Genomic DNA, 17,903 nt, shown 5'->3' on the forward strand with positions numbered 1-17,903 from the left:
ACAGGTGCACTCCTTCATGCCCATCACTTGTTTCCCCATCCCCCACACACCTCCCCTCTGGTGATCATCAGTGTGTTCCCTGTAGTGAAGAGTCTGTTTCTTGGTTTGCCTCTCTCTCTCTTTCTCTCTCTTTTTCCCTCTGCTCCTTTGTTTTGTTTCTTCCATTCCACATATGAGTGAGATCATACAGTATTTGTGTTTCTGTGTCTGGCTCAGCATAATACTTCCTAGCTCCGTCCATGTCATTGCAAATGGGAAGATTTCATTCTTTTTGGTGGCTGAGTAATCTTCCATTGCGTGTCCACACCACGTCTTCTTTATCCGTTCATCAGTCGGTGGACACTTGGGCTGCTTCCATAACTTGGCTCTTGTAAATAATGCTGCAATACAATCTTGTTCTCTTAATTGCTGTAGAATTCAATCCAATTCAATGAAAAGAAAATTCAGTGAGAAGAAAATAATGTATATTTGTCAGGGTGTGTGACATTACTGCTCAACATTTTATTTTAGGCTTATAAAATGGAAAGAAAAACAGAAGAAAGGAGGGAGAGAAGGAGGAGGGACAGGAGGGACAGTAGAAGTGAAGGAAGAAGGAAAGAAATATGATTTTCAGAACATTTCTTATAAACAACAGCACCTCTGCTTTATCAGAATCACAGATAGTCTAAAAGTAATTTGGCCTAGAACTAAAATGCATGATAATCCCTGGCACAGGACATCTCTCTAGGCAGGTAACCTGCACAACACTGTGTTGGACCATTTCCACGTCAATATGCATATATTTTACTACATATTAAGACTATTAATGCCATGTCTCTCAAAAGCTACCATAAACAAGCAGACCTACAATAATGAGATCACAGTGAGCCAACTAAACTATATGCAGATAAATTCAGTTTCCATCCATTCAAACATCTCCTACAACGGCCCAAAACATCTGGCTGTCAGTAAGCAACTAAAATGTCAGCCTTTTTATAGGCAGGATAATGCACCGATTTAATTTTTAGAATATTTGCCTGGAGGCTGTGTCTGTACACATATAAGGCAGGGCCTGCACAGGTCATGGGGAGGGGACCCTAACCCTCTGTGACAGGTGTCCTTGGGGGAAATCAGGTTAGCTTGAGGTCATGGGGAGGGGACCCTAACCCCGTGTGACAGGTGTCCTTGGGGGAAATCAGGTTAGCTTGAGGTCATGGGGAGGGGGCCCTAACCCCGTGTGACAGGTATCCTTATAAAAAGAGGCAATTTGGATCCAGAGACAGACACAGAAGGGGAAAATGTGAAGTATAGGGGGAAGAGAGCTGTGGACAAGCCAAAGAGAAGGTATGGAACAGAGTCTCCCTCATCACCTGGAGAGGAACCAGCCCTACCACCACCCTGATCCTGGACCTCCAGCCTCCCAGCTGTGAGGACAGAAATCTCAGCTTCATTCCAGCAGCCCCAGCAAACTCATACAGACATGTGTCAAACACATGGGCCATGCCTCCAACTCACTCACTCCCATGTGTGAAGCCTCATCCCCGAACTGTGGAACATAACAAGGGGCAGTGGGTGGTAAAAGTACCATCTCACTCATAAGTGGAATTTAAGAAACAAAACAAATGAACATAGAGGAAAAAGAGAGAGAGACAAATGAAGAAACAGACTCTTCACTGCGGGGAATACACTGCTGGTCACCAGAGGGGAGGTGGGTGGGGGATGGGGAAACAGGTGATGCAGATGAAGGAAGGCACCTGTCGTGATGAGCACAGGGTGATGTAGGGAAGTGCGGAATCTCTGTATTATACCTCTGAGACTAATACTGCATATATGTTAATGAACTGGAGTTTAAATAAAGTAAAATGGAATTTATTCTGTTTTTATCTAAATAAAATAGGATAAAATAACATAAATAATAATAAAATTAAATTAAAAGCATAAAATTGTATATATGGACCACATCTTCTTTATCCATTCATCTGTTGAAGGGCATCTTGGCTCTTTCCAGTTTGGCTGTTGCAGACACTGCTGCTATGAACATTGGGGTGCATATGGACAATGGAATATTACTCAGCCATCAGAAAGGACGAATACCCAACTTTTACATCCACATGGATGGGACTGGAGGAGATGATGCTAAGTGAAATAAGTCAGGCAGAGCAAGTCAATTATCATATGGTTTCACTTATTTGTGGAACCTAAGGAATAGCATGGAGGACATTAGGAGAAGGAAGGGAAACATGGAGGGGGGGAATCAGAGGTGGAGACGAACCATGAGAGACTGTGAACTCTGAGAAACAAACTGAGGGTTCTAGAGGCGAGGGGGTGGGGGGAATGGGTGAACCCGGTGATGGGTATTAAAGAGGGCACGTATTGCTTGGAGCACTGGGTGTTATATGCAAGCAATGAATCATGGAACACTACATCAAAAACTAATGATGTCATGTATGGTGACTGACATAACATAATAAAATTAAGTTAAATTTAAAAAAAACTAAAAAAATAAAAGCATAAAATTAAATTAAAATAAGGTAAATAAAATAAAATAAATAGAATAAAATAAAATAACAGTGATGGAAAGAGTGGCCTACGAGACGAGTTCATCTCATGAGATAAAAATGCTTCTATATAAATATTTAGTAAACAAGCTAGAGCCTTGATCAGAGCATTATGAATGTTAACCAAGAAGACAGTGTTTATTTAATGACGTGAAGTAAAATTCGAGTGATTTGTTTTCCGATATTGCCGAAGATCTTGACACTAGACTCTGCACAGGCGGGCTTGAGCCAAGCAGAAACCCCGTACCCCACTGCAATCATGGGCTCGCCGACGACAGATGACAAGTGCCCTTGGGGACGGGCACAGAGGTAGAGAACAGTGGAAGCGGAGCAGTGACATTTACAGCTGGGAAAGCTGGTGTCCATCCGAAACGAGCCAACCCCTGTCACCTGGGAGCCTACCAACGGCACGATACTGGCTTTTACCACGTTTGTACTATTCCACAATTATGAAGCCTTTTTGTTAATTACCCCCAACCGGGAAGACAAAATACACAGACATAATGGCGGTGCACGTAAGCTTGGAACGCTAGCAGAAGGTACCCGTACATGCAGATTTTCACACCAGTGTGTTAGTTTGGAGCGAGAAGAACCACATTCCTAAGACGTACCGACACCCCGCCCCCAGGGACCTTGTGGGAATGAAGTATCGTAGAAGGACCTGGTAAGCACACAGCTGTGGCGGAGGGGTGGACCCAGTGGAGGGCTGTGGATATTTTTGGAAGGAAACACATGGGAACCATCCCCAAAGCACTTCTGAAGAGTTGTTCACATTAAAACAATAAAATATTCACCACAAAAACCTAAGAAGGTACGAGTCATGTCAATAAAATCTCTGTGGTTTGGCCACACGCTGGAAGCGAGGGTGTTCAGGTGAGTGGTGACACATGACAGGCCCCCACGATAAGATCCAGGGTGGAGTGGGGGGGGGAGGTGGGAGACTGCCCGCGTGCAGACTGCGCCACTCAGGGAGCATCGTCCCCCACACCCAGCTCCCCTCCCTCTCCAGACCCCATCCCAGACAATGTCCGGCACAGGTCAGGAAACACGGGCGAGGCCAGGCACCCGACCCCACTGACCCCCAACCAGGAGAACTGGCTTTTCAAAAACCACTCTGATCTCCACCTTATTCCAGACTAAGATTTCGTTTTAAAGATTATAAGCTGTTGTCTTCCCTCTGTTGTGTACTGTGGATATTGGGCTCAAACTACAGCATAACAGTTAACACTAGAACTCCCCTACTTCACAAGACCCGTGTGACTGTGATGTCCGCTGGACCCTGGGAACATTTGCAAATGCAGAGTGCTCTATGAGGCCCTCAGGGACCTGTCCTCAGAGGCGTGGAGCCCGGGGAAGAGCCTGGGCATAAGTAGGCATCACTTTAACAAACTTTGAAAATAAGCCACAAAAAGCAAACCAAAAATACCCCCAAATATTTTAAGAGCAGACAGAGGAAAATGGCCCTAGAAAAGGTGTTCTTTTCCCTACCCTCGAGAGATAGGAACACGCATAGCTTTGAAATGGAGGGTGAAAATCTGAGTGTATACTCACCTCCTGGTCTCCTCTTCAAAGGAAGAGGAAATCAAAAAAAAGGAAGTCTCAAAACAGCAATAATAACCCTGACCAGTACTTCCTAATAGCCAGTCTTTGTTTGAATTCACTTGGACCTTTTTTTAAATATAAAAATATTTAAGTAAATGTAAACTCTAAAATAATAAATAAACTTGTATTCAAAAGTAGACTCTTTGAGTTCTCTTTGACATAAAATATTGAATTCCTTATTTGCTCCCCAAAACATTTTGCAACATTCAACCAGAAGAGAGTTTGGAGAAAAGAAATCTGATAATTAACGGATTGTGCCAAAGTTTTGAAATATCGAGGTATTTATGGGTTTTGCTCTGGATGACAAATTAGAAAACCATTCCAGTCCATTGTTTAAAGGTGGAGTTTGGAAAATGCCCAAATATGTTCCACACACTTTTTTCCCTCCGATTTTTTGTTCCTTATTCTTCTCCTAAAGATTGATCTTAAGATAATTTTGATATTTAAAAGTCTTTGAAAACAAAACTGAGAGGCGTCTTCCCCCTTGAAACACAAGGCACCCACCAGTTGAGCAAGATGGATCAGATTGGCCCCACAGAAAACACCAGCTGGCTGCGTTGGGTCAGGAGTCCTCTAGCCCAGAAATGTCCAGCGCTTCTGTCCTCAGACCTGTTCGTGCAATTTAGCCAAATAGGAGAGTGAAACATTCACCATGAGCGCAGCAAGGAAAGTATGTCTTCTACGTTCAGCACTTGCTAAGATTTTGCTCACTGTAAGAACTATCTGGAAGACTAGCAAAGTGGAAGCTAAATTTAGGAAAGGTGCTACAACAATTTCCTGGAAATGCTCCACTGAGATCAAAGGAAGGAGAGCATGTGGCTGGAGCGGAGTGGCCTTCCTGGCAGCTGGTGTCTCCCGGGCACCCACAATGCACAAGATGCTGTGTGTGTGTGCGTTGAGCGTGACCTTGTCACAGTCTGAGAGGCAGGCAAATGGCAGATCTGCTTCTCGGATGAGGAAACCCAGCGGCCGGCAGAGGGTCCCAGGGCTCAGCTATTGGCCATGCTCTGCAGGCAGCACTGGCCAGTGTCGGCTCTCCTTTTCCCGCTGCCGCCAGCAAGCCAGCTCCTGGGAACGGCCCGTGACAACCCAGGGGGTCCTGCCTAGAGGACACGTTCCCCATCTGGGCTCCACCCTGACTTCACCTGGCACTGATATGAAGGCCACACTAGAAGGCTTGAGGTGTGTTCTGATGATTTCCAGCAAGTGTGGCTCCTACAAGAGAATTCTCACACTGACATATGCAATCCACTTGCCAGCCCCCAAAGACACACACAAAACTCAAAACTTCCAAAGAACATATAGGATGCCTGCTGTGGAAGAACCTGAAGTCAAATGGTGGCTGGATGCATTCAATCAGCAATTACAAAGCAGCCCCTTTGTGCCGAGGAGGCACACCTGCTAAATGCATTTCATCTTGGAACAGCTTTATTAACTAGATTATTCTTTTTCCTCCCATTTTTACAGGTAAGCAATGAGAGCCTCGGAGATCCTAAGGAAAAAGCCCAAGATCGCAGAGCTACTCAGTTGGAGAATCCAAGTTTGGTTCCAGGTCATTCTAGTCTACGACTCCATTCTACCACCTCACAGATATCTAAGAGGGGTGCATTTGGAAAGCTGGACCCTTCTATGTTCTTCTGGAGAACTGAATGTCCTTTTCTTATTCAAAGACCTGTCTTGCTAAGATTTAAGAGTTCCCAAGGGATGAGGAGGGCTCAGGAGGTGCGTGCACCTCGGTGATGTCCAGCCAACCCGGCTGCACTTGGCCGCGGACGGCCCTCACTCTGGTGCATTGTGCTGGTGGAGGCAACAGTATGACTTTGTTCTAGTATCTGCACTCCCAGGAAGGAAACAAGCTCCTATGTCTTTTCTTGCTGAAAAAGCCATGAATGGCAACAGTACCCCAGCTACAATATGAGACGTCAAAACTTAGTCTTTTAAAAAATATGTTTTCAATTACATTTTAGAGCCAAGTCCTTACAAAATGTCCATTCTCTGGATCAGATGAAACTGGCAGCTTCCTGTTGGAAAATCTGCCACGTCCTTGACCCCCTCTCCCCAGAGCTCCGCATTTCTGAAGTTGGAAGGAGCTGAGAAGATAGCATGCCCTCCTTCGTGGTTCATGGGCTCCCGTTTCTTTGTGTCTCCAGCATCTCTAATTTCTTCCATGGCCACCGATACCCCAGGAAACATCCCTCCAGCACACCTCCAGGAATGCCTTCCTAGTAAACAAGCCAGACCAAGCCCCTCCCGAGCCCAAAACAAACCAAACCACATCCAAACCAGACAAGCCAGAACCTTTAAGGGCTGCTGCATGGGGTGGGGGCTGGTGGTCGTTCCCCTCTTGGACCTCGGGCCCCAGTCCCACCACCTCACATCCCTGCCTTCCTCCTGGCCATGCAACCCTCAGGTCTAATTTCCAGTCCTTCCCCAAGCCCCAATTCACCCTTTGCCTTACCTGAGTCTTTACGCACACTTTCCTCTACCTCGACTGTCTTCCCCTCACATGGCACCCAGGAAATAATGAAAGGCACGAAGGAATGGTTCAGAGGATGGGCTCTCAGAGATCTGTCTCAGAGACAGTTGGGTGGACTTCAGCCTTCCCCATGCTCCTTAGGGGCTGACTGCATGTCTTTCTGCAGACCACTTATACGTCTGTCCAGTCTCCTGATTTGCTGTTCCATGGGTCCCTGCTGGGCGCTGACTTAAAGAAGGGCCTCAGGCACCTGGGTGGCTCCGTTGGTTAAGCGTCCAACTCTTGGCTTTGGCTCAGGTCATGATCTCAGGGTCATGAGATCAAGCCCTGCATCAGGCTCCACACTCAGGGCAGAGTCTGCTTGAGGTTCTCTCCCTCTTCCTGCTCACCCACACTAAATAAACAAACAAACAAACAAACAAACAAACAAATAAATAAATAAAATCTTTTAAAAAATAACCAAGTGCCTCAGATCTTGGACCAAACATGCAGATGCAAACACATTCTTCCATTCAAGCAGGGCAGCTTTGACTCTGTGGACCTCTCCATCTTAGCAGCTGGATGAGATTGGGCCGAGTGCTTAACAATACCAACTTCATATTCTCCTCTGCAAACTAGGCAGAACCAGATTCTTCTCCAAGGGCTATGGGGAGGACCGATGTTTGTAAACACTCAGCACCATCTCACACAAAGCAACCACTCCATAAGTGAGTGACCAAGAACTCAGGCTCTGGGGACAGAGCACGGTTGTCCAAACTGTCCAAGTGGCTGTGTGAACTTAACAAGTTAAACCCTTTGAGCCTCCATTTCCCCATGTATCAAATAAAAGTGAGATGAGTGCCCTTACTTGGGATTGTATATTAGGTCCACTGCTTCCATGTATACCAGACCCATCACACACAGAAGACCCTTGAGTAGAAGTTGCAGGAGCCACAGTACTTTGTTGTATAGGTACTCCTCTGTGCATTAACTCAGTCCACGTTCCCCCAGTCTGTGCTCGGTAATGTTAGCTCTTGGAGGCACCAATTGTTGCTGTCATCACTGCCATTGTCACTACCATCAGCATCATCCCCATCATTGTCCCCATCATCATCCTCACCAATGTCATCACCACCATGGTCACCATCACCATCATCATCACCATCATCACCATCACCATCATCACCATCATCATCATCATCATCACCATCATCGTCACCATCATCATCATCGCCACCATCATCATCATCATCATGGTCATCATCATCACCATCAGCACAGTCATCTTCATCATCCTTATCATCCTCATCATAGTCATCACCATCATCATCCTCACCAATGTCATCACCACCATGGTCACCATCATCATCATCATCGTCACTATCATCATCATCACCATCATCATCATCATCATCGTCACTATCATCATCATTATCACCATCATCATCATCACCATCATCATCATTATCACCATCATCATCATCATCATCGTCACTATCATCATCATTATCACCATCATCATCATCACCATCATCATCATGGTCATCGTGGTCATCATGGTCATCATCATCACCATCAGCACAGTCATATTCATCATCCTTATCATCCTCATCATAGTCATCACCATCATCATCCTCACAAATGTCATCACCAACATGGTCACCATCATCATCATCATCATCACCATTACTATCATCATCATCACTATCATCATCACTATCATCACCATCATCATCATCATCACCATCATTATCATCATCATCACCATCACCACCATCACCAACACCATCAACATCAACATCCTCACCAATATCATCACCACCATCGTCACCATGATCACCATCATCATCACCACCACCATCACCATCGCCATAATCATCACAATCATCATCACCATCATCCACACACATCACTTGCACACCCCTGTCTTGTCATATCCACTTCTCACTTCATCACAATACTTTGGTTCCTGCACTTTACTCCCAGGCCCCTGAGAACCCAGGGTCTGCCCCTCCAGTCATGACAAGGACTGTCTGAAAGAAGTCTGACCATACCACAGCACAATCATGATATTCCTTTAAATCCAGATAGCTGGTGGGTCTCATCATGTGCAGCCCACTGTCCTCAAAATCTCCAGCAAAATACTAGCCTCCTGGGGTGTTCTAAAAATTTTTAAAAGAAAATCTGTCTGGTGGTTAAAAACTCGAAAAACAGCATATTCGGTCTTTCTGTTAAGACCCAGTAATTCACTTTAGCATGTGAAGGACTGGAGAAACGCCATCTTGAGATATGTTCACTAATTAATATATTTAACTAAAATGAATCTATTAATCCGTATTATCAACTATTTCCTAATCTATGACAATGGAACTTTCCCTGTGTGTGTGTGTGCGTACACACGTGCATGTACACATGAAACAGGAGAAAGGACTGTCCTACATGCCTTCTTCTTCCATGTATTCACATGTGCGTGCCTATGTGTGGTGTGGTACATGCTTTCTCCTTTCCAAATGTGTGCGTGCATGTGTGTGTGACCTCTACTATGCAAAGGAGTTCATACCCGTTCTCTGTGTGACCCATGGGCCTGTGTGTGAGTGTGTGTGTGTATGTGTATACTCAGCAATAAGAAGGATGTGCCAAAGGCCTTCTCCTGCATGAAATTCCTCCCACCCCGCCTTTGTGACTTTGAGTTTCAGGTGACCTTCCTTTCCCTAAATATGGACTGCTTTATCAGCATTTCTGATTCTTCCGTCTCTTTCCATATTTTTCTTCTACCCTGGAAGAAAAAGAGAAGCACCGCAAGGTGGGGTGGACAGAAAACATTGCATGCCCACTTGTTTTCACTTGTTCTCTTGCTACTTTGGGGGTCACCAGGTTGCTGCACTCAAACCAGGTCTAATTGGCCGGACTTGAAAATTTCTTATCCCTCTTAACCCTTTAAAACCTCATGAAATCTGCCCTTCTCAGAAAATGCATATGTGCACACACGCACATGCGTGTCCCTAGACGCTTAGATGCCAGGTCCACGGACCATAATTAAAACTACGCAATGGCCAGGTGAATCCCTGAATCCTCAGTGCCAGCACAGGGCCTGGCTGGGAGGAGGCATCCCATAAACACTGAAGGGTAGATGAATTAATGAGGATGGCTCTGCTGGAGTCCATACCCCTCAAGATCACATGGTATATTTCTTAGCAACATGTTCAACTGCAAAGGACAAACTTGTCCCAAGTGCCCTGATATATCCAAGTATACTTCCTCGCCCTCCCTTTCAAAAATACTATTCTGAATTAATCCTTTTCTATAAATTAAGTCTCCATCATCTGGGGTCAGCGTGTACAGTTGTACAGGTACACTGTTACGGTACAGAGTGTCTAGCCAATGAGGAGAGTAAGAGCTAAAAGCTTGCCTGCAGGGGCAGGGCAGGGTCTGCCTTGAAGCAGAAGCACCATTTGTTCACAGTTACGTGCTTGCCAGAGGGATGCTTTTTATAATTGACCCAAAGAAGAAGGGTGGATTAGCTGTGAGCCACCCGGCAGGCGACACAAATCCCTGGGGTTCTTTTCTCCAAAATCTAGGTCAAGAGTTGAGGAAGATGGACGTATGACACGTATTCATTATGACTTACTGTGTGGATCACAATGGGAAACATCCTGGAAAGAACATTAGCAACAGACACCGGATCCGACTCGACTGTCTGAGTTTCTTCAAATGCCTTCCTACAGTGACCACATTGCGGCTGAGCCATGGATGTGTGTTGAGGACATAGAGCCTGAGAGGACGTGAAGGAGGAAGCAAGAGCAGGGGCTGAGGCTCCAGCACACAGTCGTGGGCATGAAGTCCCCTAGAAGGTTCGAAGCTGCACGCGACGGGGGTCTGCAGTTGTAAACCCTCTTCCCTACTGGGAGCCCGCGATGCCTGTCAGCTCTGCTTTTCTATCTCTGAGTTAAGAGGGCTGATGGGTGAGCCTGGTGATGGGTGTTAAAGAGGGCACGTTCTGCGTGGAGCACTGGGTGTTATGCACAAAAATGAATCATGGAGCACTACATCAAAAACTAATGATGTGATGTATGGTGATTAACATAACATAATAAAATAAAATTTAAAAAAAAAAAGAGGGCTTCTGCCCTCTGCCTGGAGCCCCTTCTTCCCTGGCGTGAAGTCCTTCCCCCCCATCAAGGATCCTCTCTGGTCCTTTCCATAAAGAGACCGTCAGGACAAGCAGGTAGGAGCCCGTCCTTATTCACATGTGACCCCTGGTCTCAGAGGATCGATGCATATGCTCGGGGATCTCCGATCAGGAGACTCTTGACCGTCGGTCTCACCTTTTGCCCTGGAAAGTCCCTGCCAGGCGAGACCCACCAGGAAGGCTCCCATCGTCAACTGCACCAGGCACCGTTTCTGACACGCTCACTGTGAGCCAGGCACTGAGTCGGGCACTGGCCCTGCATTATTTTTCATTTGTCACCTCTGGGAAGTTACTTTACATATCTACCTCCGTTTTCTTGTCTACAAAAGAAAAAAATAACACCTGTGTTGTAGGAGTGTTGTTATAATGAGAAACGCTGTGTACCCCGCAGGGTGTTGGACAGGGACTGCCGGGCTTCCTGTGCTGGGAGGCACGTCCCCTGTAAGATGAATACATGCAGGACAGACATTCGGGCCTCGTTCAGACGACGGTGAGGAATCGTCCCGCACTGGAGGAGCTGGGTCAAAATGATTTTTAATACTCTATCCGTGGGACCGAATCCTACTTGCTGGGCTGGCTTTGGAAACTTAGAACAAATTGTCATCTAGGACGTTAAAATGATCTCAGCCTGAGTGTGTTTCCTGCTGTTAGTTCACTCGGAATGTTCTGGGCTGCGTGTCAAATGCATTCTCATTGTGCGCTGCCAGAGGGGAAAATGCCCATTGTCTCGACTATGGCTGTTTTTATTTAAATCGCTGTCCAACTTTTAGCAGAAACCTTGAAGGTTGTAAACGCAAAGTGGTGGGTAAAGCCCTCTTGAAAAAAAGAGAAATACGTCGTTTTGATCAAAAAAAGTAACGTGTGTTCCTAAGAGCAGATTCTGGAGACCAAAACTATAAAAGAGAAAATGAATCCTACAAAGGCTTTTTCCTGAAGGTGACCACTTTGTATAACTTAGGTGAATTTTTAAAATCCAGCCAAACACAGATGCCCTGGACATGCTTCTGTGAATCTGCTTTTGTAAGCCTGATATCCCAGGGGAAGCATCATTTCGTCTGTTACAGTGTTGCTCCTGGTTATCAGTCTAATACCGGCAACAAACCACAATAACCAGTATCATTTCAGAGGTGGGCAATGACAGGCTTCCTACGGCTGCAATTTGAGGTTGTTGCCCAGGTGGTATTCGTATAAAAAATGCAAGAATAGCATCTTCTGCACAAAGACTCGTTGTTTCTCCCTGTTGGACATCTTTCTGGACCAGGGTGAACTGCTGGTTGGAAGAGGGTAGATACTTAGGGGGCGACTCAAGATACATTGTATGGGTGGCTCAGTCATTGAGCGTCTGCCTTCGGCTTGGGTCATGGTCCCAGGGTCCTGGGATCGAGCCCCGCATCGGGCTCCCTGCTCCGCGGGAAGCCTGCTTCTCCCTCTCCCACTCCCCCTGCTTGTGTTCCCTCTCTCACTATATCTGTCAGATAAATAAATAAAATCTTAAAAAAAAAACATTGTTTCATTGTTTATTTCATTGTTTCTGATATCGTGGGATTAATAGTCCCACCAGTGCATTTACACTTTGCTTCCCTGTGTTCTCAGCATCTTCAAATAAATACGTTTTTATATTGAAACTACATCCAATAGGGTTTGAGGCTGGTCACAACAGAGTTAAGCAACCGAGAAAGGCTTATTGTCACACCCTGCCACGTGCAGACCGTGTTCTGGCACGAGGAGAGACCACATGGCCCATGGCAGCCATGCATCCTTCACTCAAGGAGTCATAGCCAAGAGCTTGCATTCCACCGGGAAAGGGGTCCACAGTCTCTGCAGGTGCAGGGGGTCAGAGAATATGCCTCCAAAGCGTTGAGACTCTGATGGTGGGCTTCCAAAGACCGGAGGATGTGATGGGAGAAGGAATCACTTGCAGAGACATTCACGGAGAGTAGCACCCAGCAAGCAGTTTGGAAGACGGCGGGAAGATGGGGGGCAGGGGCACCAGCACACCCAGGTGGAGGTGTGGGCTCTGTCGTGGGGGCCCCATGGACTGGGAACGAGTCTGAGAAGGGTGGGGAGGCCCCCTGCAAGTCATGGGAGCTTCCTGCCTTGGCTCTGTGAGCAGGCTCGGGGGACCACCACGGGGAGACATGAGGTGGCAGCAAAAGTAGTGGCCGCAGGACTAGCTTTCACTCAAAGTGTCAGTGACCAGAGCTGTATCCCCAGCTGAGAATGCGGAGGAAAGAACTAGGAGAACCTGCCGGCTGGTTGCAGCCTGGGGAGAAGACAGGGAGGGCCGGAGATGCAGGTTGCGCCCCCAGCAGGTCCCAACATGGGAAATAGGCATTAGAATGAAGCGTGCAGTGGGTGGCCCAAGGGCTTTCCCACAATGTGACATTCCCCAGGTGTGAGGTTCCCACAGAACCATAGCCAAAGGTATCCCCGAGGACCTGCAGAAACCCAGGCCCTCCTGCTCCCCTAATCTGCACAGCGTGCTCTCCCATGTGGGGCAGACCAGCCACTTCCAGCTCCTAAAGACCAGCAGCCCCAACCCCCAAAACAGGACCACCCTTGTTGGCCAGAGAGGCAGGTAACAGGAGTATCCCAAAGAAAAAGAGGAAGTTCTCCACCGGGGAGCCAGTCAGCGGTGAAGCTGAAGAGGCTCTGGCCACAGCTCCACATTCGGGAAGATGAGATACATAGTCCGAGGGAGGAAGATACCGGAAACGCTTAGTTATAGTTGCTTCTTCACTGAGCACGCTGGTGCTTCTGCTGTGCAGGGTAACTGTGTCCCCCCTGCCTAAAAAGAGCTGGGCTCACTAACACATTCCCTAGAAAGCAGAAAGGTCGTGGGGAGCACCATGTTTATGATGTTATCAAATCTGTGACACCACAGCCCCCAGAGTTCCCAAAGCGCCCCTGGAGACAGGCATAGGGGCGCGGGAAGCAGATTAACTCTGAGAGCACACCCAGGAACTTGGAGGTCACACTTTCCTCCTTGGAGGGCTTGCATGCTGAGGCACAAGGGTTCCTGCAATGGAAGCATTCTCTAAGTGATGACAAAGTCACTTTCATTCCCAGAACTGGGAACGCTTAAGGTCCCAGCATGTGTGCCCCATCCCCGGGGCTTGGCACACCTGGACCCACAGTGCTCTGGCCCACGCCAGCAGGGTCTGCTCTTTCCTATGCGCCTGACTCCAGAACCAGGCTGTGCTCCTCTCCTGGCTTGCCCATCGGTCTTTATCAACAGAATGGGCAGACACAGGACTGGGCAGCCAGCCTCGCGCCCCTTTCTCTGTGCACAGAGAGCTGGGAGGGTCTTGTGCAGCAGCTGATCTACGGAGGTGCATGGATGTGGCCTTTAGCAAATCGGAGGAGAAAGAGCTGAAGAAACAGACTCTCTGATGAGTAGTGGTGGAGAAACTGAGAGTATTCTGGAGTTAGAAAATACTACAGTGCCTCCAAATAAGACAACCTTCTATCCACTGGGCCCCAACCCCTGAGCATCTGCCTGGAATGTGCCATAGAAGCAGACCTAGGATGACGGGAAAGAAAAAGTAATAACGTAGAGAATCCAGACACGAAACAGGTGCACCCATTCATCTGATAATATATGTACATACTTATGCACACATACATACAAGCATGCATGCATGCAAACACACACCCATACATGCATGCACACACAAACGTGCAAAACACTGACACACCACACATGCACGTGTGCACAATTGCATGTACACGCATATATGCATGCACACACATATGCGCACAATGCATGCACATATACACATACACACACACGTGCATGTATATGCACAATACATGCACATACATGCATGCACACATACACATGCATGCACACGCACACGCATACACACATTTGCACAATGCATGTGCATGCATACACACACATATATGCACAATGCATGCACATACATGCATACATGAATACACATGCACACATGCGCACATACACTCACAATGCATGCACATACATGCATGCACACATACACGTGCATACACATGTATGCACACATACACATGCATATGCATACACATATTTGCACAACGCACGCACATACATGCATACACACATACCCATGCACACATACACACGCACACACATATATGCACAATGCGTGCACACATGCATGCGCACATATACACACATACACGCACGCATACACGCACGCACACATGCACATGCACACATATACACATACACACGTGCACACATGCACACGCACATATACACGTGCACGCATGCACATGCACTCGTACATATACACACATACGCACACATGCACATGCACATTATACACACATGCATGCACATATACACACATATATGCACACCTATACATATGTGCATGTTTATTCTATAGTTTGCCTCCATTTCTTTTCAACTATTTTGTTGTTGTTGTTGTCTTAACAAATCTAAGGTTAAAAACATAAAAATAACAACAAATACCTAGAAGTGTTACTGAGGAAAGGGACTTGAGTTTGGGGCTTCCTGTGACCAGGAGGGAAAAGTCATATGATCCCGAAGGGGGCAATAATCTTGAACAATAATTCCATTATGCGTATTTAATCAATCAACATATTTGGGATATTTATGTGTCAACCACCTTGTCAGTTGTTTTTATAAGCAATCACAGACAGAAAGCCTCTGGAATAAAATATCACCATACAAAATAAATATTTAGAACAAAACATAGGATAGGACAAAGCCTGCTTTCTCATCAACTCCCCGTTTCCCTGAGAAAATAAGAGGCCGCCCGCCTACAGCTGGGGCAGTGTGCCCACGTGTAATTAGTGACCAGGCCCACGGCCCAAAGCCTCAGCCCTTTGACACGGGGGCCAGTGCTTCCTTGACCAGACCCCCTTCCCAGAAACCCCCGGGAGGCAGAGGCAAATTCTGAAGGTCGGAGAGGAGCGTATGAGAAAATAAACACAGCCAGTTTCCCCGGGCTTGAGTGCTCCCCGCCAGTTCACCATGAGGGCCAAGAGGAAAGCGGGAGCCTGTTGCATAAAAGCATCTTGGTTCTGGGGTTCTGGGTCCTTCCCTCCAATCGTGTGAGAAAGACACCCAAATCACGTACTTCAGGTAGGGCATCCTGTCATCTGGTCCGTGCAGTGAGGCCACAGTTCCCAGGTCTCCCGTCTATGCAGCTGCCCCAGGGTGCAGGGACCTGACCCACAAATGCCCACAGAATGGTGGGGGCTCCGAGTGGCATTGGCCACAGAATCCCAACGGGTGCGCCTCCCTGAGCCGTGCTCTCCCAGCCCTGCCCCTGGGCTTGGATCTGGGATTCCATGCCTTCACTGCCCCAGGGTCCCCTGAGCCTCCCAGGGCGTCCCTCACGGTGAGGTGACAATCACAGCAACCTGGAAGAATAAATGAGGAGATGCAAAAGACATGCCTGGCCCCGTAGCACTCAGTGTGTGACTTGTCATCTCTAAGGGGCCATAGCACCTGCCTGGGAAAGGTGCAGAGTTGGCTGGCAAACACCGACATCAGAGTAACGAGATGCGGTCATCAACACAGGCACCAGGGAGGGACAGGGCTCAGGGATCAAAGGCACAGAGGCTCACACGAAGGAAGACAGAGAAACAGAACTCTGAATGTATGTGAGACAACCAGGGGCTCGAGCACTGTGAAACGTGAATTTACCATAATCTGGGATTATGATCCAGCTTAAATTTCTGAGGGAGGAGGGACACTCAGCCCTGACCCTTGAGCCATCTTTGATGGTACTTCTCACTGAATTAATCGAACTCTGTAACAGAGAAGGGTGTTGAGACGCTCATCACCAGAAAGAAAATTCTGTACCAAACCTCGCGGCCAAACATACGCTGTGCTCCGGCAACTTGTGGCTAATTTGGAGAGGGGGCAAAGAGCGCAGCAGGTGAGGTCAGCCCGCCCAGCACGTCTTCGCTGGAAAAGAGGCTCCAGCCAGCCGTTGGGTGCAGCTGACCCCCCCCCAGGGCAGGCAGGTGAGCCCTTCACCGTCTTGCTATGTGTCTGCAGACAGCAGAGCCTCACCAACTGCTGCACACCTGGACGACATATGGGAAGGCTGGTCGGAGGAAGGACTAGATGCATCGGCCAGCATGGGCGTGCTAATAAGACAGACACCCAAGTCCCTCTTGGAGTCAGGAAACAGATCAAATCCAGGTTATAACACATGTTCAGGCAGGTATGATATTAGGTCCAGACGTGGAAGCCAAAGTGGGGGGAGGGGGCGAGGGACAAACCAACCAACCAACGGGCTCTGGTCATAGGCTGGACAGCCCAGGGTCTCATGGGGAAGCCAGCCACATGGGCAGGCATGCACAGATCCCCCGTGCACCCCACAGCTTGCCAAAAGGGACCCATGCATGTTTGTGCTGTGGTGCACTTAAATGGCAATAAATCCAATGTCTAATATTTAATCCTTACAACAACTCTGGGCGGGAGGTAGTTCTGGTGCCATGGGATAAAAGAGGGGCTGGTGCTCAGAGCGGCAGTGTGGCCTTCTAGAATCTCAACGAGCACGACGCCTTTCAGGGCAGGCAGCTCAGAATCCCCCAGAAGCACACAGTGCCGACTTAGCTTGAGAGTCTGATGAGAAAGCGGTCAGAAGTTGCGGGCAGAAGACTAGGCAGTCACCCCAAAGGGATGGGACCTCGGGAGCATGGTGCCTGGGCCCCAGGCCCAAGGGCCGGGCAGGAGACACCTCCGCAGCCTCCTCATCCTCACGTGCCCGAGACCAGAATTTGTCCTGGAGAGACACTCAGTGCCCTTTTACAAAAATAAATGAGGAGGGGTTACTCTCCCATGGAAGCAATTTGCAGAGGCAACTGGATTTCAAAATATACTCAGAGACAAGTGAGGTTGCCCATACCTGCTGCGCCCCTAAAGGGTTTCTCCGAGGTCAGCCTGTGTGCATCCAGAAAGCTGCAGAGTCTTGGCGCAGCGAGGGCTGAACTGATCGGAGCCTGTTGGCAACAGATTGGTAAGATGCTCGTCCCACAGGGAGAGCTCAGCCAGGGCCGAACCCCGGGAAAGCACATCAAATGCTCACGGGAGGAGGAGAACATGAAGAGTTCTTGAGGAATCATGAAGGTGGTCACCCACTCTGGCAAG

Source organism: Eumetopias jubatus, unplaced genomic scaffold (assembly GCF_037043125.1).
Source record: "Eumetopias jubatus isolate StellerSeaLion01/CBP00866 unplaced genomic scaffold, mEumJub1_p1.0 scaffold_14, whole genome shotgun sequence".
Taxonomy (NCBI): domain Eukaryota; kingdom Metazoa; phylum Chordata; class Mammalia; order Carnivora; family Otariidae; genus Eumetopias; species Eumetopias jubatus.